Source organism: Nicotiana tabacum, chromosome 24 (genome assembly GCF_000715075.1).
Source record: "Nicotiana tabacum cultivar K326 chromosome 24, ASM71507v2, whole genome shotgun sequence".
NCBI lineage: Eukaryota > Viridiplantae > Streptophyta > Magnoliopsida > Solanales > Solanaceae > Nicotiana > Nicotiana tabacum.
In genome coordinates, this window is record NC_134103.1 from 80,715,672 (window position 1) to 80,743,364 (window position 27,693).

Here is a 27,693-nt window from a genome sequence, read left to right on the forward strand (position 1 = left end):
TATAGATGAATCTCGAATTTTATTGGTTGAAAACAGAAACACCCACGAACGATATCAACAGAAAAGGGAAGGATTAGAAACTCGGCGATTGCTCTGTTGAAAGATATTCAGCATATTTCGCGTTAAATACAAATTATGGGTGATGTAATTGAGTTATATTAGGTGTCTATTGTGTTAATTGATTCACTTTCCGTTTAAAAACAGCAATAGACCATGATTTGTGCTATTTACGTTACTGTATTCATAAATACATATCGTGAATACAGTCGAATACAATAATTGTCTACCTGGAATCCCCTATTTCACGCCGAGTTTTTCTACTGTATTCATGAATACAATAGCTTAAATACATTGAATACACTCTAAAAAAACTGAAAACATAGCTATAGAAAATAATATAGTAAATGATAGCTACAACTAGCTAATAATCACTAAATAATAGTGGTTTGTGATAATTTCTCTTAAATTAATCATCTTAGTGTATCACATTCAAATACTATATTTGTATGTATTATCTTTGCACATCGATCATAATTTTCTCTATATTGCTCCAATTTTATCTTGATCCTCTTAAAGGGGCCATTCAATTATAACGCATGCTATTCTGTTAGAATAAAAAGGTTATTTCCGATTTCACTGACCCTACACGATATCAAAAGTAAGGAAAACACATCAATTAGAACATTCATTATGGAAGAAACATAGGGATGGGGACATTAACAGAAGTCACGTGATACCACCTCGTAGAAATGTTTTCGCAATAATACAAAATTGATAACGCTTGATTTTACAGTAATTTATTCATTTGTTCACCGCCTATATTTTTTAACAACTTGGACTATATGTAGGATGCATTATACGAGAACTATCCGAATTGGGGGTATTCCCATAGGAGTTAATAGCAACTGTGTAAAGATCTGATAATTCATTCTGATCATTCTCTTCCTGTTCATTTTGATTAGACCAAGGGATCCCAGTTAACTTCCTCATACCTTCAATTTCTATGGCCACTTCTTTCATTGTAGGCCCATCTTCTCCTTGCAATTGAAGGCAGTTCTTCACCAGTTCAGCCATCTTTTGAAGTTGCTCAAGACTCCCTTCCCTCAAAATACGACGATCAAGAATCTGAAACAAGCTATTCTTATTCATGGACATAACAAAATAATCGGCCAAATTCTTGTCCTCGCCATTTCTATCCTTAGAAACAGGTTTTAATACCGTTAGAAGTTCTGTTAGTACGACTCCAAAGCTGTATACATCGCTTTTCTCTATCAATTGACTTGTGCGAAAATATTCAGGATCCAAGTACCCTGATGTCCCTAGAACTAATGTAGCCAAATGTGTTTGATCCAGAGGAATTAACCTTGAAGCTCCAAAATCTGCCACTTTAGATGTGTAAACATCATCTAACAGTATGTTGGCAGACTTGACGTCCCTATGAATTATAGGCATGGACGCAAACGAATGAAGGTAAGCAAGTGTAGTGGCTATCTCCGCTGCAATTCTCAATCGGTTTTGCCAAGATAACCAATCCGCCCCACGTTGATTGTGAATGTGCTCGTAAAGTGTTCCTTCAGACACAAACTCATAAACTAATAAAGAAACTTCAGCTTCCAAACAACACCCAAAGAGTCTCACCACGTTTCGATGGTTGACTTGAGTAAGAATAAGCACCTCATTGATAAACTGATCAATTTGACTCTCGTCCACAAATCTAGACCTTTTAATGGCAACGATGCGATTATCACGTAGCAAGCCTCTATATACAATCCCATTGCCACCGCGACCAAGAATTCTGTCATTGGCATAATTGTTTGTAGCTTTCTTGAGCTCCTCAGCTGTAAAAATTTTTGTTGCTTTTAAAACCACCTTCGGTAGTGGAGATTCTATGTTTCAATAATAAACCACCATTTTGTTGGAAGAATTTCTCCCTGACTCTCATCAATTTTCTTTTCTTGATGCTGAAATAGAGCCAAGTTATCACAATCACTAGGGAGATAAAGCCAACTGCGGCACCTGTAATAATTAATGGAATTGAACTTATATTGTGTACCTCAACTAGATCAAAAGTACAGGATTGTACACATTCATGTTGCTATTAAATGTATATGCTGAACACGAATTGGTGTTCCAAGTAGCTGTTTCAAACACATAAAAGAAAATTCTGTATTATTCAAACACGGTCCGAATTCTTGAAAACAAAAAGCGTAGTTCTAGGTCCTAGATCATAATCATCATACCAAATAGTTGGAGTTTTTAATTTCTTAATTTAAACAAAAATAAGGGGGGATACTGTTTTGCCACATGTGTGGTGTGTGTATGATTTACTATCATACAAGAGATACATCTAATTAAAATTCAATTTTTTTGTTAAATAAAGACGTTTGCAAAAATAGTTTGAGATGAAGTGACAACATTCGAATATTATGGAAATAGAACGAGAACCACATACTTGATTTTTCACTAGCTAGTATTCGTCGTTATGAAAGTTTTCCAAGATATTTACCTACACAGAACTTGATCCATGGGAATTAAGAGTGAGGAGCAATACAACCAAGACCATCCTTTTTCCCATCATCGGCATATCCTTCAGGACAAGAACTAATATAACTTCCCAGGGTGTTTGTGCAGTTCTTTTCACACGAATTGGTGTTTGGATCAGCGCATTCATCAATATCTGGCAAAATCATTCAAATATATATAACACCGTCATATTTCTGTATTATTCGAAATTGATTAACATTTTAATCCGTTAATCGTCCTACCTTTGCAGCCTGGACTGAGATAAGGATTGCCCTCATAACCTTCATTACAGCTGCAACGATAGCCACCAAGGCCAGTATCTGAATCAACACACTTGCTATTTTCACTGCAAGCATAATCCTTGCTTTTCCGAGCTTCAATGCACGTAAGATTACCGATTGCCCAGTCCAGCACTATGGGGACACTAGCCTTAGTCCTCTTAAAAAAAGTAATATCACTTAGATCCTGTAGGCCTCGGAAGTAAAAGCTATCTGCCTCGCCTAGAAATGCATATCCACATTGATTAAAATACCAAACATCCGTATGGTTTCGTGTGCTAGAAACCGTTGGCCCAAAGTATTTCAATCCCTTGGGTATTTGTACCTGATAACAGTCATTGACCGTACATTCTCCTTCTATCACATCCCTCGTGTTGTTACAGCTGGTGGAGCAGTTATACTCAAAGTTACGCCCCTTGATTAGAGCATTGTCATCGCAACCAACGACAGTAAACCTGTTTCGAGCAGAGAAACTATATGGATAAGTTGAGTTTCCCAGACGGGTCCAACGAAGCTGAAATTCAGTGCGCACAGCTCCAGTGGAGGTGTAACATCGCCAGAAATGGCATTGGAGATGCGCAATTCAGCATCGGAGATGTTGTACACCTCCAGGTTGTTAAAATAGCAACACCAGATTTTACCCATTAGTATTTACTTTGACTTACTAGTTTAGTAGAATAGATGTTGGTAGTTATATTTTACCGAGTCTTTAGTGTTTTCTTTATTTTCTGGTGACTGTTGTGGACTTCTGTAGTAAAATGTGGAAAAGCTGTTACAGTGTATGCCTATAAAAGGCACCAGTCCAGTCTCTTTCTTAGTATCTCTTTTCCAGCTTTCTTTCAGTTTATTGAGTGTTCTTCTTTAATAAAATAGAAGTTCTGTTCTTTTGCTCAATATAGAGAAGATATATTAAATATGCTCTAGATCCAATCTTATATTTGATGATTTGAACACATTTTTGTGAATGTTATTTGATATAAAAATATATGGCATTTGATATTCTTTTATCATAGTTATTACTCCCTCTGTTCCAATTTATGTGAATCAGTTTGACTGGGCACGGAGTTTAAGAAAAAATGAATACTTTTGGAACTTGTGGTCCTAAACAATTCAAAAAGGGCCCAGAGTATTTGTGTGATTATAAAAGTTTCTCATTCAGGGTAGAATTGTAAGTTTAAGCAAAATTGTTTCCAAATTTAGAAATGGGTCATTCTTTTTTGAACGGACAAAAAAGAAAATAGATTCACATAAACTGGAATGGAGGTAGTATTAATTGCTTGATTAATTTGATAAGGTTCTTGATTAAATTTTGAGACTTGTCATCGTGATGGAGATCATGATAATGAGAGTGAAGTTTCTTATAATTTAATCTAAATTTGTTCTTGATCGTACGATTATTAATTTGGACATTGGTAATCGGGTTAGATCAATATTTATGTGATTGTCTTTATGGGATAAATATTAGTTGATCTCATTAACTAAATCACATAAATATATGATGCATATAGAGATATGATTATTGAACCGATTAATTGGATAATTCCTAATGGTTAGAATTACCATAAACTGTCAATATGATATTCTCTTGAAGAATGTGATGTAAGAGTTTTCTTTGACCTGATATCATCATAGTAATTGACAAGTTATTTATTGTGCTTTGATACTATACAACTATGGCCCTAGGGCGATAGTTGAAAGGATATTGAATACGATTAAATACTTGTAGAATTAGTGATTGATCAAGATGGAATCTGTCAACTCTTGGTAATGCGTTTAAGATCCATGTTGTCATGAATTATAACCGACCAAATCAAGACCTTGGCCAGGGCGATTGAATGAAAGTAGAAAAGAGTTTCTTAGGTCATTCAATGATCGATTACTTTTTACATGAACACATAGTTGGTCGCCTATTAAGATTTGACAGTTGAACCATATCCTAGGGTGACCTAGAGCTATAAGGACAAGAGGAATTAATGCATTATTCTTCTACGGGTTCTTGAGAGTAAATTGTATACTTCATGCTATCCGGTCGTTGAGGAGTGTTGCTAGACGCCACCCTTGATTAGTATATTGATGTGATCAATTTACTACCGATTTAGTATTGAACCTATGTGGTCGCACACTAACGAGTGTTCTAATCTTTGCTAAAGGATGAATTACTTTATTATTTGATAATTAAATTAAAGAATTTAATTTAGTCAAATAAATTTAGTTATTAGTCCAAATGAAATATTGTTATATTCTTTGCTAGCACAGAGAATATAATTAATATTGTGAACAAATTAAAGTTTTCTATTTGGAATAGAAAATTAAATTATTTCTCTTGATTGAAATATATATATATGTGTGATATATATATTTGGTACTTATAATTAATATTTATTTATATATGGAATATATATTAAGACTAATTTAAAATCCACAAAATACCATTTTAATTCTTCCTTGGAATTATTTTTCTAAAGTTCAACTTTGACTTTGAAAGGAATTAAAACACCATTTTAATTCTTCCTTGGAATTATTTTTTTAAAGTTCAACTTTGACTTGGAAAGGAATTAAAACACCATTTTAATTCTTCCTTGGAATTATTTTTCTAAAGTTCAACTTTGACTTTGAAAAGAATTAAAACACCATTTTAATTCTTTCTTAGAATTTTTTTCTAAAGTTCAACTTTGACTTGGAAAGAAATTAAAACACCATTTTAATTCTTCCTTTTTCATTCACTTATATATAGAGATATAATTGTGAACTTGATGAATATATAAAAACCTATAAGATGTATGTGTGCCCCAAAAAAATCAAGAGAACAAATTATTGCAAGAAAATTATTTCTTGTTCTTCTACCTTTGAGTTGAGATTTTTGAGAAAATTTCAACATAATATTTTTCGTTTAATTTGTTCGCGGTTTTCATTGATCAAAGAGTTGATAGTAAAGATCGATCTCGGTGTGGATACGCATAGAGTCTTCGACTATCGAAGAATTTTTGAACGAGACTCTCTTCATTAGGTACGTATTAGATCCGATCTTTGACATGTAAATAAATTTTAAAACACGAAAAGATCTTTCTAGGATTGTTATTGTCTTCCGCTGCGTGTTATGAACACCTCCCGCAATCCTACAAAGTATTCCTTTTATCCTATAGTTATTTCCTTATATCTTTGTTTTATTCAACATATTTGGCATCAGAGGCTATATATAAAATAGGAAGAGAGGAAGAGTGTTTTGGTAAAGTCACACAATACTTTTGATCATATAAGTTGTTGGTGACAACTTTCTTTTTCTTGAGCAAAAGTTATTGTCACACAGAAGAATGACTGAGCTTCAAGCCATAGGTGGAATAAAAAAAACTCAACCATCAAAATTACAAAACATGGATGACATGTATGATTTACTACATGGAAGGCCATGATCTTTGGGAGGTCGTTAATGGAAGCGAAGTCAAACTGGGGGCAGAAGAACCTAATGGTGCACTGCGAAAATGGAAGATTAAAGCAGGAAAAGCGTTATTTTCCCTCAAAACCACCATTGAAGAAGACGTGTTGGAACATATACGAGATGCTACAACACCAAAAGAAGCTTGGGACATGCTAGCTGCACTATTTTCAAAGAAGGATGCCACACAACTACAACTTTTAGAAAGTGAGTTGTTGTCGATAGCACAACGTGATATGAGCATTGAGCAATACTTTCACAAGGTGAAGTCGATATTATTGGGAATAAATCCCCCTACAGAAATAATATTCACGGTAATAAAATTAAAATAATAACGTAGTACCGAGATACGGTAATCAACAAGAATAAAAAGAACAACAAGAACACAACAATTTTCACGTGAAAAACCCTTTTGAATAAGAAAAAAACCACGGCCCTGAGAGGAGCAACTGATATCAGTATTGTTAATTTACAGCATGTATATAGTGTATTATTGTCCCACATTGGTAGAGGAGTAGTATGTCCTTGTATAGTATAGCTATAAATAAGGACCTCTTGTGTAGTATTATTCATTCATCCAATATTAATAATATATTTTCTCTCGTGCCTTCTCACATGGTATCAGAGCAATTGTGAGAGACTTATCGCTGTGCATAAATTCCAGCGATTCTGGGAAAGAGAAATTAGTATTTTTAAGGTTGTTTTCTATCTGCTTCATTTCTGTCAGTGTTGTGCAAAATCCAACACTACCACAAGAGTCGTCACTGTCCGGCGACCAAACCCCAGTGAACAACTCCGGCAGAAGCAGCCTCACGCGCCTCCATGCGCCACCAGAAGCTCACGCGCGTGAGCTCACGTGCCGGCGCGTACGACCACTTCCGGCCATTTTTTGAAAATCTTCCTTCAGAACAGTTGGGTCTCCTGGTAATTCCGATCCTACCCCTACTGTTTTCATTTCATTCCGACAACTTTGAGTTTTTTCCGGTGGCTACAGTACTATTCCGACAGCTACAGTAGATTCCGGCAGCTACAGTATTTCAGTATTCTGTTTTTGTGTTTCCGTACACTGTTTCAGTGGATTACAGTTGATTCTTTCTCCTATTTGGTAATAATTTGCAATAATGTCTTTGGGATTTGATACTTTTGGGTCTAGAAATATGAGTTCTGGAAACTCTAGTGCTATTATTACCTCGGAACCTTTAATGGGAGGTTCAAACTAATTAGCTTGGGCTTCATCTGTCGAGTTATGGTGTAGAGGTGAAGGTGTTCAAGATCATCTAATCAAACAGTCTAGCGATGGAGATGAAAAGGCAATAGCACTTTGGGCAAAAATTGATGCTCAGTTATGTAGCATCTTGTGACGATCTATTGATTCCAAGTTGATGCCCTTGTTTCGTCCATTCCAGACATGTTATTTGGTTTGGGCAAAGGCACACACCTTATATACTAATAACATATCTCGCCTCTATGATGTGATATCACGGATGACAAACTTAAAGAAGCAGGAATTGGATATGTCTACTTACTTGGGTCAAGTACAGGTAGTCATGGAGGAATTTGAGAAGTTGATGCCAGTTTCAGCTAGTGTGGAAAAACAACAAGAGCAGCGACAGAAGATGTTTCTCATTCTTACCCTCGCTGGACTTCCTAATGATCTTGATTCAGTAAGCGACCAGATTTTGGCTAGTCCGTCTGTCCCGACAGTTGATGAATTATTCTCTCGATTACTCCGCCTTGCTGCAGCACCAAGTCCACCAGTGAGCTCATCACAGATACTTGATTTCTCTGTTCTTGCATCCCAGACAATGGATGTTCGGGCATCTCAAACTATGGAGCATAGACGAGGAGAAAGTCGTTTTGGAAGATCTAGACCCAAGTGTTCTTATTGTCACAAACTTGGACACACTCGTGAAATGTGTTATTCCTTACATGGTCGTCCACCCAAAAATGCTTACATTGCTCAGACCGAGACTCCAGGTAACCAAGGATTTTCTTTATCTAAAGAAGAATATAATGAGCTCATTCAGTATCGAGCAAGTAAGCAGACATCTCCACAAGTAGCCTCAGTTGCTCAGACTGATACTTCTGTTTCTGGTAATTCTTTTGCTTGTGTTTCCCAGTCTAGCACTCTTGGCCCATGGGTCATGGACTCCGGCGCTTCTGATCACATCTCTGGTAATATATCACTTTTGTCAAATATTGTATATTCACAGTCTCTTCCCACTGTTACTTTAGCCAATGGATGTCAAACTAAGGCAAAAGGAGTTGGACAAGCTAATCCCTTGTCTTCTATCACCCTAGATTCCGTTCTTTATGTCCCTGGCTGTCCTTTTAGTCTTGCATCTGTTAGTCGTTTGACTCGTGCCCTCCATTGTGGTATATACTTTATTGACGATTCTTTTATTATGCAGGACCGCAGTACGGGACAGACAATTGGTACAGGACGTGAATCAGAAGGCCTTTACTACCTTAACTCACTCAGTCCTGCCACAACATGTCTAGTTACAGATCCTCCAGATCTAATCCACAGACGTTTAGGAAATCCGAGTTTATCCAAACTTCAGAAGATGGTGCCTAGTTTATCTAGTTTGTCTACATTAGATTGTGAGTCGTGTCAACTTGGGAAACATACCCGAGCCTCCTTTTCGCGTAGTGTTGAGAGTCATGTAGAGTCTGTCTTCTCCTTAGTTCATTCTGATATATGGGGTCCTAGTAGAGTCAGTTCATCCTTGGGATTTCGTTACTTTGTCAGTTTCATTGATGATTATTCAAGATGTACTTGGCTTTTCTTAATGAAAGATCGTTCTGAGTTATTTTCTATATTCCAGAGTTTCTGTGCTGAAATCAAAAACCAATTTGGTGTTTCTATTCGCATTTTTCGCAGTGATAATGCCTTAGAATATTTATCTTCTCAATTTCAGCAATTTATGACTTCTCAGGGAATTATTCATCAGACATCTTGTCCTTATACCCCTCAGCAAAATGAGGTTGCTGAGAGAAAGAATAGGCACCTTATTGAGACTGCTCGCACACTTCTAATTGAATCTCGTGTTCCGTTGCGTTTTTGGGGCGATGCAGTTCTCACAGCTTGTTATTTGATTAATCGGATGCCTTCATCTCCCATCAAGAATCAGATTCCGCATTCAGTATTGTTTTCCCAGTCACCCTTATACTCTCTTCCACCTCGTGTTTTTGGGAGCACATGTTTTGTTCATAACTTAGCCCCTGGGAAAGATAAGTTAGCTCCCCGTGCTCTCAAGTGTGTCTTCCTTGGTTATTCTCGTGTTCAGAAGGGATATCATTGTTATTCTCCAGATCTTCATAGGTACCTTATGTCAGCTGACGTCACATTTTTTGAGTCTAAACCTTTCTTTACCTCTGCTGACCACCATGATATATCTGAGGTCTTACCTATACCGACCTTTGAGGAGTTTACTATAGCTCCTCCTCCACCTTCGACCACAGAGTTTTCATCCATACCAACCGTTGAGGAGTCTAGTGTTGTTCCCCCTAGTTCCCCGGGCACAGGAACACCACTCTTGACTTATCATCGTCGTTTGCGTCCTCCATCAGGCCCAACTGGTTCTCGTCCTGCACCTGACCCTGCTCCTGCTGCAGACCCTGCTCCTAGTACACCGATTGCACTTCGGAAAGGTATAAGGACCACACTTAACCCTAATCCTCATTATGTCGGTTTGAGCTATCATCGTTTGTCATCTCCCCATTATGCTTTTATATCTTCTTTGTCCTCAGTTTCCATCCCTAAGTCTACAGGTGAAGCGTTGTCTCATCCAGGATGGCGCCAGGCTATGAGTGACGGGATGTCTGCTTTACATACAAGTGGTACTTGGGAGCTTGTTCCTCTTCCCTCAGGTAAATCTACTATTGGTTGTCGTTGGGTTTATGCAGTCAAAGTTGGTCCCGATGGACAGATTGATCGACTTAAGGCCCGTCTTGTTGCCAAAGGATATACTCAGATATTTGGGCTCGATTACAGTGATACCTTCTCTCCCGTGGCTAAAGTGGCTTCAGTCCGCCTTTTTCTATCCATGGCTGCGGTTCGTCATTGGCCCCTCTATCAGCTGGACATTAAAAATGCCTTTCTTCACGGTGATCTTGAGGATGAGGTTTATATGGAGCAACCACCTGGTTTTGTTGCTCAGGGGGAGTCTCGTGGCCTTGTATGTCGCTTGCGTCGGTCACTTTATGGTCTAAAGCAGTCTCCTCGAGCCTGGTTTGGTAAGTTTAGCACGGTTATCCAGGAGTTTGGCATGATTCGTAGTGAAGCTGATCACTCTGTGTTTTATCGGCACTCTGCTTCAAGTCTCTGTATTTATCTGGTAGTCTATGTTGATGATATTGTTATTACTGGCAATGATCAGGATGGTATTACCAACCTGAAACAACATCTCTTCCAGCACTTCCAAACTAAGGATCTAGGCAGATTGAAGTACTTTCTGGGTATTGAGGTTGCCCAGTCTAGCTCAGGTATTGTTATTTCTCAAAGAAAATATGCTTTAGACATTCTTGAGGAGACGGGGATGATAGGTTGCAGACCTGTTGACACTCCGATGGATCCGAATTCTAAACTTATGCCAGGACAAAGGGAGCCGCTTAGCGATCCTGCAAGCTATAGGCGGCTGGTTGGAAAATTAAATTATCTCACAGTGACTAGACCCGACATTTCCTATCCTGTGAGTGTGGTAAGTCAGTTTATGAATTCTCCCTGTAATAGTCATTGGGATGCAGTTGTCCGCATTATTCGATATATAAAATCGGCTCCAGGCAAAGGGTTACTCTTTGAGGATCGAGGTCATGAGCAGATCATTAGATACTCAGATGCTGATTGGGCAGGATCACCTTCTGATAGACGTTCTACGTCTGGATATTGTGTTTTAGTAGGAGGAAATTTGGTGTCCTGGAAGAGCAAGAAACAGAATGTAGTTGCTCGGTCTAGTGCAGAAGCAGAATATCGAGCAATGGCTATGGCAACATGTGAGCTAGTCTGGACCAAACAATTGCTCAAGGAGTTGAAATTTGGTGAAATCAGTCGGATGGAACTTGTGTGCGATAATCAAGCTGCCCTTCATATTGCATCAAATCTGGTGTTCCATGAGAGAACTAAACACATTGAGATTGATTGTCACTTCGTCAGAGAAAAGATACTTTCAGGAGAGATTGCTACAAAGTTTCTGAGGTCAAATGATCAACTTGCAGATATCTTCACCAAGTCTCTCACTAGTCCTCGTATTAGTTATATATGTAACAAGCTCGGTACATATGATTTGTATGCACCGGCTTGAGGGGGAGTGTTAATTTACAGCATGTATATAGTGTAGTATTGTCCCACATTGGTAGAGGAGTAGTATGTCCTTGTATAGTATAGCTATAAATAAGGACCTCTTGTGTAGTATTATTCATTCATCCAATATCAATAACATATTTTCTCCCGTGCCTTCTCACAAGTATAGCAAGTAATTTTATACTTTGTAGGTCCGAGTAAAATACTCCAAAGACCACTACAATACTCAAAAGAAATAACCTTCTTTTGATATTCCTACCTCGCTACAATATCACTTACTCTCTATTTTTCTCACAGACTATTTTCTTATACCCAGTCTGTGAAACCTCACTCTTTCTTTCTAACTCTCAGATATATTTTTCCTCTGAGATTGATGTATAAAATAAGAGATGAATCTCTCCTTATATAAAGGGGATGGCTGCCCCAATTAACCAATCGAAAGATTGGATCTCACTTTACAACTTGCACTTATGCAATTTGCAGTGCAAATTGGCTGCCAACTCTAAAACTTTCTCTTGCCATCATTAGATTCCCTTTCTTTTCTTTTTCTAACATATGGGTATGGACCCCATCAATCTCCTCCTCCAGTCCCATTCACCCGAAGGAGTTAACACCGTACTTTTAGCTTGAGTGCATGCCGACAAATTCTTTGCACAATTCTAACTTGTTTCTTAGTACCACGTTGGTCAGCATATCTGCGGGATTCTCACTTGTAGAAATCTTCAAAACTTTTAGAGATTGATTCTCTACCATTTCTCGAATCCAGTGATATCTCACGTCGATGTGTTTGGTCCTTGCATGGTACTTGGAGTTCTTGCTAAGGTCTATTGCACTTTGACTATCACAATAGATGACATACTCTTTCTGATGCAATCCCAGGTCTTGAAGGAACCGTTTCAACCATATCATCTCCTTGCCAGCTTCGGTAGCGGCAATATACTCCGCTTCAGTGGTAGAGAGTTCGACACACTTCTGCAATCTTGACTGCCATGATATAGCTCCCCCTAAAAATATAAACAAATATCCGGTAGTGTATTTTCTATTATCAATGTCACCTGCCATATCAACATCTGTATAGCCCTTCAAGATTTGATCAGATCCTCCAAAGCACAAACAATCTCCCATGGTACCTCTAAGGTACCTGAGTATCCACTTGATTGCTTCCTAGTGTTATTTTCTAGGATTTTCAATAAACCCGCTGACAACACCAACTGCGTGAGCAATATCAGGTCCAGTGCATACCATTGAATACATCAAATTTCCAACGACAGAGAAATACAGAACTTTGTTCATGCTTTCCTTTTCCTCCATTGTTTTAGGACACATCTTCTTGCTTAACTTTAGATGACTAGCAAGAGGTGTGCTGACTGGCTTAGCATTCTTCATGTTGAAGCGTTCCAGTACACGTTCAATGTACTTATCATGAATCAAAATCCTAACCTGTCGTGATGGCGCCTATCCCAATACTAGGCAAGCCGACAACCTCAATAAGCCACATTTCCTTTTAAGTTTGAAATCATAATATTTGAATTTCCATAGAAATATCTCACAAATTACTAACATAAGATACATTCCCAAAACCCGGTGTCACTGAGTACATGAGCATCTAAATGGCAACAAAGTCTAACTGCTAAAAGCATTGTCTGAAAATGTAGAACAACACAAAAACTGAAGGGAAAGAGAGTCAAGGTCTGCGGACGTCAAGCAACTACCTCGATGATCTCCAACAGATAAAACTCCAAGAACTAGAAACCACTGTGTCCAGAAGTACCTGGATCTACACACGAGGTGCAGGGTGTAGTATAAGTACAACCAACTCAGCAAGTAACAATACAAAATAAAGAACTAAAATTAGTGACGAGCTTCACAACTAAGTCCAATTACAGTATTTTCCAACATAAGAAAGTAGGCATGCTTGTAAGTTTAACAATTAAGGCCCAAACAGTAATTTCATATCAAGTTCAACTGAAACAGGAGATAATATCTCTAAGAAATTTCCAATACAGTGATATTTGACAATTGTAGTGCAATAAGAATGAAATCAAATGCATCCTCTCAGGACCACTATCACTCAACCATTCCATTCACTCAGCACTCCCACTCAGTAGGTACCCGCGCTTACTAGGGGTGTGTACAGACTCCAGAGGGGATCTTACAGCCCAAGCGCTATAATCCGCATGGACAACTCACGTGCTGCACGAACAACTCATGTGCTATAGTATACATATATGGATCCGCACGGACAACTCAAGTGCTGCACGGACAACTCACATGCTATTGTATAATATTTGGATCCGGACGGACAACTCACGTGTTGCACGGACAACTCACGTGTTATAGTATAATATATGAATCCGCACGGACAACTCACATGCTGCACGGACAACTCACGTGCTATAGTATAATATCTCACAATCAGGCCCTCAGCCTTACTCAGTCATAAAATCTCTCCAGTCTCTCAGGCTCTCAATAATCATGAAATCGGCCCAAACAATAATGATATGATGCATCAATAATGAACAAGAGAGACTGATATAAACAAGTAAACTGTGACTGAGTACAAAATAACAATTAAGCAGATAGTTCAACATGTACACGACCTCTGTGGGTCCCTACAATTCCAACACATAATCTAAACATGATTTGTGGTTCATTTTCTCTACTACATAGAGAATGTACAGATAACAACAGATTATTCAACTACATAGTTTCATGGAATTTGACCAAGTCACAATCCCTACGGTGCACGCCCACACGCCCGTCACTTAGCATATACGTCACCTCAAGACCGATCATATAACACATAATCCGGGGTTTCCTACCCTCAAAACCAAATTTAGAACTGTTACTTACCTCAATCCGAGCAATTCTTTATTCCAATAAGCCTTTTCCCCACGAATCAGCCTCCGAACGCCTCTAATCTAGTCACAATTAATTCGATTCAATCAATTCAAATTATAGGAATTAATTCCATATGAAAATATTAATTTTCCAACAAAATTTGAAATTGCACTCAAATATCGCCCGTGAGGCCCACGCCTCGGAACCCGACAAAAATTACAAACTATGAACGCCAATCCAACCACGAATCCAACCATATAAATTTCACCAAATTCCGACATCAACTCGACCCTCAAACTTTTAATTAAAATCTTTGAAGATTTCTATCAGTTTCAACCCAATCTTTACCCATTTGAACTCAGCAATCTTTTCACAAACCTTATTGGTACGTTTATGTATAAGTTAGTGTTTTAAAAGGCATTTTCGGAGCGAGGCATACCAAAAATGCCCCGGGGCGATGGTGTGGGGCGAAAGTCTCAAGAGGCGTACGCCCAGCAATTTAGGGCGTACGCCCAGGAGTTCGGGGCGTTCAGGGCGTACGCTCGGGCATTTGAGGTGCGTTTGTTTAGTGAGGAGTAAGCCCTAGAGACATTTTCAAATTAAAACAATTTTTTTTGAATAAATCTTTCATATAATACCCAAATTCTCAAAAGTGAGTTTGGTAATTACTCAAAAGATTTAAATAGGAACTCAAAAGTATTAAATTTAAAAGTCAAGACCCTTTTTATTGATTGAAGCCCTAATTCATGGTCTTTTCCAATTTTTATCTTGTCCGTTAGTCTGCTAATATCTCTCAAAAGTAACGAATTCAACGAATATTTAATTTTACAAAGAGAACTCCATTCTCCTTCATAGCAGCAGGTTCAAAGTTCAAATTGCGGGTTAATCATCCGTAGAAAACTTTATTCTTTTAGACTCAAGTTACTTGTACTTGTAAGTAGCGTATAATAGATTGTTTTGATTAGTTTTTTATGGGGATGGAGCTCATTTTATATATATATATATATCACATATTTATAATTTTCTTCAATTTTTATGCAATTTTACCTGTTTATAAATATTTACTGTCATTATATTATTTTATAAAATATTAAAAATTAAATACCTATGGGGCTTACGCCTCACTGAGGCATATGTAAAATACCTCGCCTTACGCCCACGTCTTTTAAAAACTGCCCCTTACCAACATTCTTACACTTAAGAATCATAGTGCCAATCATTCATCTTTACCCAAACTCGAAATCTTACCTCTTTGAAGCCCTAGCAAGATCCTTGTGAAATCTTCAAACCTTGAACAAGAATTGATGGACAAATGACTAGGTCTTCACTTTCTATCTCTAAGATGCTCTCACTTCTCTCTAAAATATCAGATGAAACCCTTCAAAATGACCCCTAATAGTGTTTTATAAGAATGGGGTCGGATTTATAAAACTAGAAAAATGAAGCTTCAAAACACACTCTGCGGTCGCATATGCGACCTCATAATGCTTCCACTGCCCGCATAATGGGTCGCAAAAGTCCCTCCGGAACTGGGCAATACTGCTTCAGTCTTCGGTCATTATGCAGCCCGCATACATGTTTTGCGGTCGCATAATGCATCACAGAACTGGTCTGCGGTCGCATAATGCGCCGCAAACCTGATCTCTAAACTCGGCCTAACCTGCTTCACTCTACTGCTATTATGCGATCCGCAGAGTGATTCTGTGGATGCATAGTGGGCCGCAGAAATGTATTTATTTATTTATTTTTTCAAAATTTTCATTTACTCACCAGTGCATTGTTCAACCCAAAAGGTCCGAGCCCTACAGAAATAATATTCACAGTAATAAAAGCGAAATAATAACGTAGCACCGAGAAACGGTAATCAACAAGAATAAAAAGAACAACAAGAAAAAAGATTTTTACGTGGAAAACCCTTTTGAATAAGGAAAAAAACCACGGCACTGAGAGGAGCAACTGATATCACTATAGCAAGGAATTTTACATTTTGTAGGTCCGAGTAAAATACTCCAAAGACCACTACAACACTCAAAAGAAATAACCCTCTTTTGATATTCCCACCTCACTATAATATCGCTTACTCTTTATTTTTCTCACCGAATATTTTCTTATACCGTGTCTGTGAAACCTCACTCTTTCTTTTTAACTCTCAGATATATTTTTCCTATGAGATTGGCATATAAAATGAGAGCTGAAGCTCTCCTTATATAGAGGGGATGGCTGCCCCAATTAACAATCAGAAGATTGGATCTCACTTTACAACTTGCACTTGTGCTGCAAATTGGTTTAACTTTTCTTGCCATCATTAAATTCCCTTTCTTTTCTTTTTCTATCACATGCGTGTGGACCACATCAGATATGCCGTGAAATTTCAGAATTGGATCCAACAACTCCAATTGGCGAAATTGGGATGAAAAGAATAGTCATCCATGGTTTGAGATCTGAATTCAGAGGCTTTATTACTGCCATACAAGGATGGACAAATCAACCATCACTTGTTGAGTTTGAGAATTTGCTTGCTGGTCAAGAAGCCATGGGTAAGCAAATGGGTGGAGTTCCGCAGAAGGGTGAGGAGGAAGCGCTCTACACCAATAAAAGCAGAGGGAACTTCAAGCAGCACAATGTTGGTGGATCCAAAAGAAATGACGACAAGACAAAAGCTCATCAAGGAGAAGGGAGTTATCATCTAGGGGGAGATCCAAAGAATCATAGCAACAACAAAAGGTTTGAAGGGAAATGCTACAACTATGGAAAGAAGGGCATAAAGCTAATGTCTGCTGGTCTAAGAAAAGGTCTTTGGAGAGTAATGCCGCTACTTCCAATGCAAAGGAAAGAAGTGAAGATGACTGGGATGCAGAAGCATTCTTTGCTGCAGAAGAAGAGGAGTTAGCTCTTACAGTAAAAAATGACTGGGATGATGAAGCATTATCTTCTGAAAAAGAAGAGGAGTTAGCTCTTACAACAACAACCTCTAGACATATTGACTATGAGAACGACTGGGTCGTTGACTCAGGATGTTCAACCCATATGACTGGTGATAAAGAGAAGCTGTAAAATTTTTCCGAGTACAAGGGGAGTCGTGAGGTGGTGACAGCCGACGACACAAAATTACCGATAGCTCACGTCGGAAAGACTTTAGTGTCACAAAAGAATAGTGCTGACCCAATATTGCTTCAAAATGTTTATCACGTCCCAAGTATGAGGAAAATTTTTCTTTCGGTAGCATAATTAACATCATCGGGCCTTTTTGTTCTGTTTGGTCCACAAGATGTAATGATATTTCATGACCTGGATATTACAAAAGAGCCAGTGTTAAAGGGACAGAGATTGAATTTCGTCTATGTGATGTCGACGGAAACTGCATGTGTAGACAAGACGAGGAAGAACAAGACTGCAGACTTATGGCATATGAGACTGTTAGATTGAAGAAGAGCAGCAATCGACGGTCAAAATGCAAGAGAAAATGCTAGACTACCATGAGAGAAGATAGACAAAGAGAGAGAATTTTATTCTTTTGTATTATTCAATAAAATGAGTTCTCCTACAAAATATCCATGATGTCCACTTATATACAATTGGGATGGGTGCACAATTACACTGGAATGTAAGAGTACAAATTGGGCTACAAATTGGGCTAACTATCCAGAACACTATTATTTACAATTGGGCCTAAAACAAAACTAATATCTGTGATGTCCAACATCCCCCCAAGCTGGAAGGGGAAGCACTCCAAGCTTGCAAAGTAAATGATGATGAGCAGGACCTGGGAGAGACTTAGTTAGAATATCAGCAAGGTTGTGAGGAGATGAAATATAGTGCAATGAAATCAAACCAGATGCTAAACAATCACGAATATAATGACAATCAATCTCAATGTGTTTAGTGCGTTCATGAAATACTGGGTTCTTGGCAATGTGAAGGGCAACCTGGCTATCACAAAATATGAGAATGGGAGAAGACAACACCAAGCCCATGTCCCCCAAAATCCTCACTAGCCAAGAAACCTCAACAACGACCTTCCTAAGAGTCATATACTCTGAGAGGGAGATGGTAGGTTGCTTCTTGCTCTTCCAAGAAATAGGAGAGCCTCCCAAAGTAATCTAACAACCAGTAACAGACATCCAGGACTGGGCACAAGTAGCCCAATCACTGTCAGAAAAAGCCATAAGGGAAAAATCAGAATGACTGGAAAGAAGAATCCCCTGCCTAGGGGTATTTAGAAGATACCTCAATACATGAATACTAGCTAACATATTAGGAACCTAAGGACACTGAAGAAACTGACTGAGATGCTGAACCGAGAAGGCAATGTCAGGCCTGGTGTGTTGGAGAAAATTCAGTTTGCCCACAAGTCTCCTGTAGGTACAGGGATCAGATAAAGAAGCACCCATATCAGTGCACAACTTCACTAAAGGATCTAGGGGAGTAACCACAGGGGTAAAGTGGTGGCAATTGAACTCAGCCAATAAATCATAAGTGAACTTCTGTTGGCACATAAGAAACCCTTAAGAGGTAGCAAAAACCTCGAGACCCAGAAAATAGTGAACATGACCCAAATCTTTGAGTTTGAACTGTGCATCCAAAAACATTTTCAAATTGTCCAATTTCAAAGCACCATCCCCAGCCAATAAGATGTCATCAACATAGACTACTAGAACTGTGAGGGAAGACCCAACAAACTTGGTAAATAAAGAATAATCATTCTTGCTTGAAATGTTGCCCCTAGAAGACAAAGCTTCAGACAACTTAGAAAACCATTGTCTGGAAGCTTGTTTGAGGCCATATAGTGACTTCTTGAGCTTGCAAACCAAAGGAGAGGAGGGTGTAAAAGATGAAGGATAGGAGACTGAAAGTCCAGGTGGAACCTTCATATAGAGTTCTTCATGGAGATCACCATGAAGAAAAGCATTGTTTACATCGAGTTGATGCACAATCCAGCCTCTCTTGGCAGCAATAGAAAGCAGACATTTGATGGTGGTGAATTTGACCACAGGAGAGAAAGTCTCAAAGTAGTCAATGCTCTCTTTCTGTGTGTCCTCCCTGATGACAAGTCTGATTTTATACCTTTCCACGGTACCATCAGACTTGTGCTTGATCTTGTAGACCCACTTACAAAGGATGGGTTTCTTGTTAGGAGGAAGAGAAACAACATCCCAGGTGTTGTTGGCCTCATGAGCCTTGAATTCCTGTAGCATGGCCTCCTGCAAGATAGGATGAGAAGCAGCCTGCTGATAGAACTGAGGCTCATGCATGACTGTAGCATTAGAAGAGACCTTGGACTGGACAGTAAGAGAAGCAGAAGGAAGAGCATAATTGCAAACACAATCCCCCAGATAAACAGGGGTTGGTGTACCCTAGTGGATTTCCTAATAGGAGGAGGGAAGGGAAAAGAAACAGGGATGGGGGAAGGGACAGGAGAAGAGTAAGAAGTAGAAGAAGGAGGGGAAAAAGGGGAAGAGATAGGAGAAACAGGGGAGGAAACATGTGTAGAGCTAGGTGGAAGAGAAGGAGCAGGAGGAGGATAAGAGGAAACTGGATCAGCATCAGAATCAGAGGAGAAAACAGGAAAAACTGAGGAAGAGTCAGAAGAGGAATAAGGGAAGACCCATTCATGGAATTATACATCCCTGGAGAAGAATATAGAATGATTTGAAAGGTTGAGTAGTTTATAACCTTTCTTGCCATATAGATATCCTAGAAAAACAAAGGCAATGGCTCTAGGCTGGAATTTATCCCTGCCAGGTTTGGGAGTAGTGGAAAAACAAAGGCAACCAAATGACCTCAAATGATCATAGGTTGGAGGAGTACCATGCAGCTTTTCAAAAGGAGACATGTTGCCCAAAACAGAAGAAGGCAATCTATTCACAAGATAAGTAGCAGTCAAAACACAATCACCCCAATATGTGGTAGGAAGTTTAGATTAAAACAGGAGAGCTCTAGAAGTTTCTAATAAGTGCTTATGTTTCCTTTCAACCACCCCATTTTGTTGTGGAGTTTGTGGAATAGTTGTTTGATGAAGAATGCCATGATCAACAAAGAATTGTTTGGCTTCAATACTACTTCCTAACTCATAAGCATTATCTGATCTGAAAGACTGGATTGAAGAATGGAAATGAACTTTAACCATAAGAGTGAAAGCCTTTAAGAGAGAGAAAGCACTAGCTTTGCATGAGAGTAAATGAGTCTAAGTGACTCTAGTGAAATCATAAACTAAGGTGAGGAAATAGCTGAAACCATTATATGTTTTAGTGTGGTAAGGGCCCCAGACATCAATATGAACCTATTGAAAAGAGGCAGTAGTTTTAATAAAACTATCAGAGAAAAGTAATCTTTGCTGCCTAGCCATATGGTAGATAGAGCATAAGAAAAGTTGTTTAGAATTAATTTTACCAGAAAGAAAAGAAATGGATGTCATCCTGTTGTAGGGCATATGTCCTAACCTTTGATGCCAAACCAAATCCAATTTATTATTTGTAGAAGATGGAATACAAGAGGGACTGTGGGGTAAGGGAGCAATAGAGATATTACATGCATTACCAGAAATAGGAGAAGAAACAAAACAAGAAAGTAAAGGCATATCTGGCAAAAGAAAATACAATCCACGAGCCTCTTTACCAATTTTCAATGGCCTCTTCAGAGAAGGGCCCTGTATCAAACAAGAAAAACTTGTAAAAATAGCCATACATTGTAATTGAGTTAGGAGTTTGTGTACAAAAAGAAGATTGAATTGAAATGAAGGGACCAAGAGGACATGATGTAGAATTTTATCCTGTCTAAGATACATAGAACCAGTAGAAACCACTTTCACCTTGTAACCATTTGGAAAAATTATTAAGAAAGGAGAAGCTAGAGGTTGAATGTTGTGAAGAAAATATTTGTGTGGGGTCATGTGATTAGTTGCTCCATAGTCTAAAATCCTAGATTTTCAATCTGAATTTAAAGATTCAGATAAAGAATGAGCCAAAGAATGCATTTCCTCTACTGGAAGATATGACACACCTGCAAAGTGAGCATATCCACTGCTGTCTGCAGGTGAACTTGCAGCAGGGTACCCAGGAGAGATGTGAGCCTGTTGAAGTAGTGTCATGAGATGACCATACTGTTCTTTGCTAAATCCATGGACTGGAAGATCAGGGGACTTGATAGTAGCAGGAGGATAATGATTGTGAGAGGGTTCCTCCATCTGGACACATGCGGCAAATCTCTTGTTCTTGGTGAACTTGAAATCAGGGGGAAATCCATAGAGTCTGTAACATTTCTCTATGGTGTGACCACTCTTCTTACAGTACTTGCAAGATACAGGTGAAGAGAGATGAGACTTCTTTGAATCAAAGGTGGCCCTCTAAGATATTTGTTTATTTGGATGAAATTGACTTGATGGTGCAGAAAAAGATGCTGAGTGCAAGGAGAATCCATGAGACATAGGATGAGTCTCTTTTTGACTCTCATCTACTGAAGGAGTGAATATGCCTTACTAATTGAAGGATATGGTGACATCATGAGAATACTATTCTTAGCAGTTGAATATACATTTTGTCCGCTGAGGAACTGAAAAAGGTGTTGGTCTTCAATGAACTTTGGTAGAGCACCACATGAACATGATGGTCCAACATATGCAGAATTCAATTCATCCCACAAACTTCTCATCTTGGTGAAGTATGTGGCTATGTCAGAAGACCCTTGAAAAGTAGAACTAAGTTCTCTCTGAAGTTGAATGTATTTGGACCCATTAGACTATCCAAATCTATCATTTATATCTAACCGTACCTCTCTAGCAGTACGAAGACACATGACACTTATGGTAATTTCCCCGGTTAAGGAGTTTGTGATCCAGGCCTTTACCATGTCATTACATCTTTCCCAGAAAGGAAAATAAGGAGAATCAGATGAGGGTTGAGCTACCTTTCCAGTAATTAAGCATACTTTATTTTTAGCTGAAAGAGAGGTTAACTTTCTCCATGTAACAAATACAACTCCATTGAAAGGAACTGTAACTAGCTGGATGCCAGGACTATTGGAATGATGTATATAGAGGGGATGAGATGGATCTAGGATGAATTCACTAAAACCATCAGAACTCGTCGAGTCACTCGCATGCAAATTCGGATTTTCGACAGTGCTACCCATGATTATAAGGAAGCACAATAAGAGCAATAGAAGGTAGCAAATACAAATACTTAAGTAGAAATGGACATAGAAGATTCAGAATACCACTTCAACTATCATGAAGCAAGGACATAAAACCCTAGCATGTGAAATCATGTACTGAGAGCAGAAAAATTGTACCGATCTTCTTCGCGACCTGAAGAAGTAAGGCCTTTTACCACAAAAATAGAAGAATCAGAGAGAAATCCCCCAATTTCTCATCGCATGAGAAATCCTAGCATGGACGGCAAGAAAATATTCCGGTAATGGTTACCATCGAAAGATAGTGGACAACGAGATGGATCGATTACACCGCTCTGTTACCATGTTAGATTAAAGAAGAGCAGCAATCGACAGTCAAAATGCAAGAGAAAACCCTAGACTACCATGAGAGAAGATAGGCGAAAAGAGAGAATTTTATTCTTCTGTATTATTCAATAAAATGAGTTCTCCTACAAAATACCCATGCTGTCCACTTATATACAATTGGGCCGGGTGCATAATTACACTGAAATGTAAGAGTACAAATTAGGCTAACTATCCAGAACACTATTATTTACAATTGGGCCTAAAACAAAACTAATATCTGTGATGTCCAATAGAGACTGAGTCATATTAGCTACTCTAAACTAAGTGTCATGATGGAAAAGTCAATGTTGAAGGGTCTTCTCAAACTTGCAATTAGAGCAGATGTAATATGTGCAGGCTGTCAGCATGGTAAAGTGTATCAGTTGCCTTATGAGGAGTCAAAATATAAAGCAAAAGAACCATTAGAATTAGTTCACTTTGATGTGTTCGGACCTGTCAAGCAAGCATCTGTTGGTGGGATGAAATATATAGTGACCTTCATTGATGATTTTTCCAGGTATGTGTAGATTTACTCCTTAAAGGAAAAATCTGATACATTTTCAAAATTCAAAGAGTTCAAAAATGATGCTGAAGCAGAAATTGATAAGAAAATTCTTTGCATGCGTTCTGACAATGGCGGGGAATATACCTCAAATGAATTTTCTGACTTCCTTCGGGAATGTCGAATATGTCATCAGTTCACGTGTGCAAACACGCCGCAAAAAAATGGTGTAGCGGAAAGGAAGAACATGCATCTAGCAGAAATCTGTCGGAGTATGCTTTACGCGAAAAATGTCCCCGGACAATTTTGGGCAGAAGCAATGAAAACAACATCCTTTGTGATTAACAGACTTCCTCAACAAAGGTTATGCTTTCTTTCACCTTTTGAGAAGTTGTGGAATATGAAACCTTCTGTTAGCTATTTTCGAGTTTTCGTATGTGTTTGTTATGTATTTGTTCCTGATCATTTATGTAGCAAGATTGATAAAAAAGTTATTAGGTGCATATTTGTGGGATATGACAGGCAAAGTAAAGGGTGGAAGTGTTGTGACCCTACAACAGAAAATTGTTACACGGGCCGAAATGTGGTGTTCGATGAAGCATCTTCTTGGTGGTCCTCAAAAAGGAAGACATTACCGGATTTCTGATGATTTCGAAGATAAGCTGAAATCTGCTGAAATTCAATTAAGTTTCTATGAAGCAGAAGACAAAAATGCTGGTGGCAATGAAGATGAAAATGAAGAATGTATTTTTCAATACTAATATTTACTAATATTGTCTCCCTTTGCTTTGCATCTTTCTTCTGGATTTCATGGTGTTCCTATTTATCCTTTGATTGTTGTTGTGATACTAATATTGTCTCCTTTTTGTCATTTTGTCTTTTTATTTTTTTGAGCCGAGGGTCTTTCGGAAACAGCCTCTCTACTCCTTCGGGGTAGGGGTAAGGTCTGCGTACACACTACCCTCCCCAAACCCCATTAGTGGGATTTTACTGGGTTGTTGTTGTTGTTATTATATTTTTCAAAGTCCTTGGCGAACTGGTGTGTACCAACGACCAAGTGATGAAGGCGAGTCCAGTGGAGCAGTTGCACCAACTCAACTCAGAAGATCAACAAGGACCAAAAATCCAAATCCCAGATATGCAAATGCTGCCATAGTAAAAGAAGCAGATGCAATAGAACCTGAGACATTTGAAGAAGCATTTCAAAATCTGAAGTGGACTAAATCTTTGGAAGATGAAATTACTGCATTAGAACGAAACCAGACTTGGGAACTCGTGCCAAAGCCAAGAGATGTGAAACCCATTTCTTGCAAATAGGTTTATAAGATAAAGTGCCCAGCAGATGGATTCATAGAGAGACACAAGGCTCGTCTGGTAGCTCGAGGATTTTCTCAACAATATGGACTAGAATATGATGAAACGTTTAGTCCAGTAGCAAAGCTCACAACTGTCTGAGTCTTACTTACACTTGTAGCTAACAAAGACTGGAACTTATGGCAGATGGACATTAAAAATACTTTTCTACATGGAGACCTAGATCGAGAGATCTACATGGTTCAACCTATGGGTTTCCATAATAAAAATCATCCTGGATATGTTTGCAAATTGCGGAAGGCGTTGTATGGATTAAAACAATCTCCATAGGCCTGGTACGGTAAAATTGCTGAATTTTTGACTCACAGTGGTTATTTGGTAACACCTACAAACTCTAGTTTGTTTATCAGGGTTAATGGAGGAAAACTAGCTATAGTGCTAGTTTATGTGGATGATCTAATCATAACATGAGATTTTCAAGAAGAAATTCTAAGAACAAAGAAGAATCTTTCAATTCGTTTTCAGATGAAAGAACTTAGGCAGCTCAAGCATTTTCTTGATCTAGAGGTTGATTGAAATCAAGAAGGAATACTTCTTGTTAGGATCGGGAAACCCGGGTAGTGCGAAATATAGCCAAACAACGGTATAATGGCAATAACAAAGACAATGAATTTTGATAACAACGACAATTAAAGCATATAAAGAAGACAAATATTTAACGTGGGTCGGTTAAAGGGACCTACGTCCACAAGCGAAGAAGAACAATTTCAATATACCAATAAGAGTACAAAAGAGAGTACAAAATTAGAGTAAATACTTTAATTAATCCCAAATACCCTAAGGGAATAATCTCACAAGATCACTCCAAAGAAAGGGTTCACACAAGTGCTTCCCAACACTTAACTCTCATACAAAACACTCTTAATAAAGGAGGAAAGAAAGAAACAAGAAATGAAGACTCAAATCTTGTTGGTGTGTCTAAAATGAACTAATGGCCTTCCCTTTTATAGACAAAAAAATCTTGGCCTCTTAGATGTAAAAGAAGAGATACAACTTGTGCAAATGATATCCACACAATGCAATAATTTTGGGTCCCAAAGAATATTGCCAACAAAGTCTACACTTTGCAATGATGCTTATGTAAGATGGACTCCATTAGCCAAAATATTGGCCATAATTACACTTCTCCATCAGCAGAAATATTCTAGAGACTTGTTGAAGAAATTTGGCATGCTTGAATGTAAGCCAATTTTGACGCCGATAGAACCAAATGTCAAGATGTGTGCACATGAAGGCAAAGATTTGGAAGGTGCAACAATGTATCGACAACTGATAGGTTGTCTAATCTATCTAGCCTTGACTCGTCCTGACATCTCTTATGCAGTTGGTGTGATGAGTCTATACATGCAAAATTTAAAGAAGTCTCATCTTGAAGTAGTTTGTCGAATTTTGAGATATGTGAAGAATACACTTGACTATGGTATTCTGTATAAGAAGGGTGAAGATTGCAATCTAGTTGGTTATTGCGACACTGACTATGCAGGAGATCATGATACTCGACGCTCAACTACTGGATATGTGTTTATTCTTGCACCAGGAGCAATTTCTTAGTGTAGCAAAAGGCAACCAACTGTATCTTTATCAACAACAGAAGCAGAGTACCGGGCCGCAGTATTGGCAGCTCAAGAGAGCACTTGGCTTATGCAGTTGTTGACTGACTTGAATCAACCAACAGATTATGCAATTCAATAATTGTATTGTGACAACCAGTCAGCAATACATCTTGCAGAGAATCCAATTTTGCATGCAAGAACTAAACATGTAGAGGTACACTATCACTTTATCAGAGAAAAAGTCTTGCAAGAGCAAATCAGATTGAAGTACATTGATACAGAGAATCAAGTTGCAGATCTGTTCACTAAAGGCTTGAATATCAACAAGTTTGGAAGGTTTCGTTTGCAACTAGGAATGATAAAAAGAAAAATGGAAGCTGATGTTGAGGGAGAGAGTTAAAATAGCAACACCAGCTTTTACCCATTAGTATTTATTTTGACTTACTAGTTTAGTAGGATAGATGTTGGTAGTTTTGTTTTACCGAGTCTTTAGTGTTTTCCTTATTTTCTGGTGACTGTTGTGGACTTCTGTAGTAAGATGTGGAAAAGCTGTTACAGTATATGCCTATAAAAGGCACCAGTCCCGTCTCTTTCTTAGTATCTCTTTTCCAGCTTTCTTCTAGTTTATTGAGTCTTCTTCTTCTTTAATAAAATAGAAGTTCTGTTTTTTTGCTCAATACAGATAAGTCTTCCTTTTATCCTAAAGTTAATTCTTTGTATCTTTGTTTTATTCAACATAGGTTTCCTATGAGGGGTTTCTGTGAACCATCACTAGAAATATTGCAGTTGATGTCGAACCCTGAATTAATGGCAACCTGATCCTATGCCAATACCAAATGGATATGGAGCCGTAAGGTTTCCACACTGCTTACGGCATCCTGGTTTTGCAATATTGCCAGCTTTAGTGGTGTTGGTGTTGGTTCTGGTGCTGGTGCTATTAGTAGTGGTTTGGGCCGTGGCTAATGTTAGTATAATTAGCATACAAGCGTACAAACAAACAATTTGGTAAGGAAGCAAAATCATTTGTTTTTGGTACATGGTTTTGATTTTCCAAAATGATGCAAACTCTGGTTGGAGTAACAACTCACAACTACTATATACGATTTTTCATATTACTAATAAAATGCAAAGACTTGGAGTCAACTATCCTGCCTAAGGGGCCCTGTTCATAATAAGTCCTGCCTTTACAATTGGTTAAGAGGAGTACATGACCTTGACTCCTATGTGGATAAGAAGACATATGTCATCTAATTTATCATGGTCAATTTTTATGTATTTTCACTTTAAATTATTTGGTTTCATACAAATAACAATAGGATATGTAAAGAGATGAACGATGCATTATTGTGGGCTCCTAAGATCCAACTTGGCAAACAATGACCACCCTCACATAA

At 38.3% G+C, this 27,693-nt stretch overlaps 1 pseudogene; it reads right to left on the bottom strand.

Moving 5' to 3' along the window:
- Positions 1–786: 786 nt before the first annotated feature.
- On the bottom strand, positions 787–27,693 carry LOC107807045 (wall-associated receptor kinase 2-like; annotated as a pseudogene).